This window comes from Anneissia japonica, unplaced genomic scaffold, assembly GCF_011630105.1.
Source record: "Anneissia japonica isolate Jap-2015-1 unplaced genomic scaffold, ASM1163010v1 scaffold724_len3256291_cov202, whole genome shotgun sequence".
Taxonomy (NCBI): domain Eukaryota; kingdom Metazoa; phylum Echinodermata; class Crinoidea; order Comatulida; family Comatulidae; genus Anneissia; species Anneissia japonica.
This window is the reverse complement of record NW_022744966.1, coordinates 2,174,407-2,177,648: the sequence shown is the minus strand read 5'-3', so window position 1 is coordinate 2,177,648 and position 3,242 is coordinate 2,174,407.

The following is a 3,242-nucleotide window of genomic DNA, read 5'->3' as shown; positions in this document are numbered from 1 at the left end:
GAATGAACCTGCAAGTGTGACAATATGGTCCCAACCGGGATTCGAACCCAGACCTTCTGCTGTGCGTAAATAGAGCAAGGTCCGAGGTCAAGCGCAGGTTTTACACTCTTACGTATAACGCACTTGTATAAAAGGTAGAATACGCCTTTGGCGTTAAACAAAATATATATAAGCAAGTAAACCAAATAAATACTGTAACATGTACCCTAAATAATACATACAGTACATTGATATTGATATATTAATGTATCTAATATTGATGTACCAGTGACAAATCAAACAACTGTGGATCAGAATTATCAACATTTTAAAGATACTGTAGATTTTTTTTTATCAACGCAGCGTTATCGGTTTGCATCATGACAAAAAAGGGAATCTTAATGTGAAATATTTGATAAAATGTGAGAAACTGCTAAGGGAATATGTTACTTTGTTTTTTGTGTTTTTTTTGGTGTTTTTTTTGTTTCGTGTAAGATACTGTAAATCACCTTTTCTGTGACTTAATTAACATATGTTTCAATGTTTCAACAGGATCCAGGGTTTTCGTAATTCTGTCTGTAAACTGAAGTCCAAACTGTAAACATGATATTATTATAGGTTCATGACTAAACTGACTCAGCTTACAGATTCAATTCAATGTAAATTTCAGTAAACAAACATAGAGAACATATATAATAAATAACAATAAATTAAATGATCTATAAGGCATTGACACATCGACGGAGCGATACGGGCGACATAGAAACTCGAGTTTGTCTCTTTGTCACCCACCATCAGAGTACTGTGGTAAAATCTAGGAAATAATTTTAATGTATGTTGCGTATATGGTATACACATGGACCTATTTTTACATTATATTTTATAACCCTGCTAATCAACATACATAAATCTACAATGTGCATGCGTCAATAATGATATTTTGGTATATAAAGCGAACTCCACGTAGCTAGCTGCTCCTTTCATCAAAAAAATTGATTTCAATAAAAGTTGCCGTCGTGCTATTTGTACATCTGCGGTATATACCTCACTTCCTGTCCTGTAGTAACTGTTGATTAACTTGATCTGTCGTAATAGTCATAACTCGACAAAATTAGACACGATTCTGCCCCCCTAAAACAAAAGTTCACAGTACGAAACTGACTTCTAATTAGAATACTATGATTTTATCATCTTATCATTTGTATCAGATAGATGACGTCAACCAATGACGTCATTAATTTTTCACGGCACCTTGGCGTTGGGTGGTGAGGACATGAGAATAAAATATAATTTGTGATCAAATTGGACAAAAATACAAACAATAAGTTTAGTTAGAGGAACTGGAATCAAACATTTCATGGCTATAAATCACTTTGTTGAGGAAGGTAACATATATTTTGAGATTTTGACTTATCCTATTAGCTTCTGTTGATTTAAAAAAAAAATGAATAAATAAGTAATTCAAGCAACATCATTTAGTTTTCTTAATCTTATTATCTTTACAATCACTTTTAATCGAAAATACCCAATATACAACCAAATTTTAATTTTCTTTACTACTAACGACTTTCCAATGTGTACGATATGGAACGCCACAACTAACTACGGATGCATTCTTAACAACATGCGTCCGGCAAAATATTTTGATTTTCCCCCAATTATACTAAATTAGGCCTTTATACAATAATCACTTTCGTTTCTTTTCAGAGGCTTACTTTTATTCCGATATATCGAGTTTGCATACCATGATTGTCTTGATGGTTTTGTATTAATTTTATGCATTGGTTTTTTTATGTAAAAAAAATAAATAAAATTAACAACAGATTTCGTTCTTAAATGTGTAAGACGAACATGATTTTAAAAATCTAAAATTTGTAAGTCGTGCGGATAAGACGACCCCAGATTTTCGATCGTAATTTGCTATTTCAAGTCTCGTTTATATGCGGGTATGTACGGTGAGGGCTCACTGGAAAATAACATAATTTAATATTACGAAATTGAGTTTTAATGTATTGAATTGCGTTATAATTGAAATGCGTCAGAATATAGGCCTATCGAACTACATCATAGTGTATTGGGAGTTATAGGCCTAATAATATATTAAATTGCATTTTAATGTATTGAATTAAGTTAGAAATGATTGAATTGCTTAAATGATAAAATTGCACGATTAAAAGAGTATGCTGCAGTCTATTATAATATACTGTAATAATAAAATGAAAAATGCAATGAGCTTATCTGAATTGCCTATTGTGAAAGAATTGCTGACCCTGTATTCCAAAGGGGGCCGGATAGATAGTTCTGAAATATATTAACAGATATTATTCTCCTGATGACGATTAAACCAACTAAATCGAAACGCCAAGACATTCTCAACAAAACAACAGTTCTTTTCAGAAATATCTACGTGGTGTACCGCAAGCATTTAATATATAATTGAAATTATTATTAAGGTAAATGTAAGGTTTTGAAATCATAAAGAGCTTTATATATCTATATATTTGTACATGTTTATGTTTGTGTTCTCTCCACCTGATAAATATGTTGATTTTGTTAATGCATAGTTATCTGACATACGTAAGTACATGCAGCGTTAAATTAGAGGATGCAATAATAGAGATGTGCCCAACAGCATTGTTGTACAATCACAGAAAATGCTATGTTTAACATTATACACAAACACTTTGATAAAATCCACCATAAATGGCATTTTTAAAAGGTCTACGGAACTATTTATAGACTCTTAATAGGAAACACGTATAATGGAGACCAGCATATGGAGAGGTGATGTCATTCCAAATGTAACATGAATCCATTGTTAAAATACTTAAATAAAAAAGTTGGTATCAAAAGGCTTGTGTTACAGTATCTCTCGTTTTGTCGAAAATACCCTTGACCAAAGGATTATGAGCTTATCTGGTTTGTTATTTACTAATGTTAATAATAACTAGCTCATTTTTACATTCATTTGGTGATCTGCCATTTTGGCATTGGTGCTCTGCCATTTTGGCAGGTCTTATGGCATCCAGTATTTTAGAGCTGCCTATTCTCAGCTCTATTCTTAATTTGAAAATAACTGTCATTCTGTTTCATTTGATCAGTGATGAAAAAAAACGCGAAGTTTCCTTACACTTTGTGCTTTTCCCAGAAAGCGTTTTTAGTGGGCCTACTTGTAGGCCTAGGTAATTATGCAAAACCCAGGCCTAACTAAAAAATTAAAATTGTCATAATATGTAACTCAAGTTAAAATAACACTTTTCATT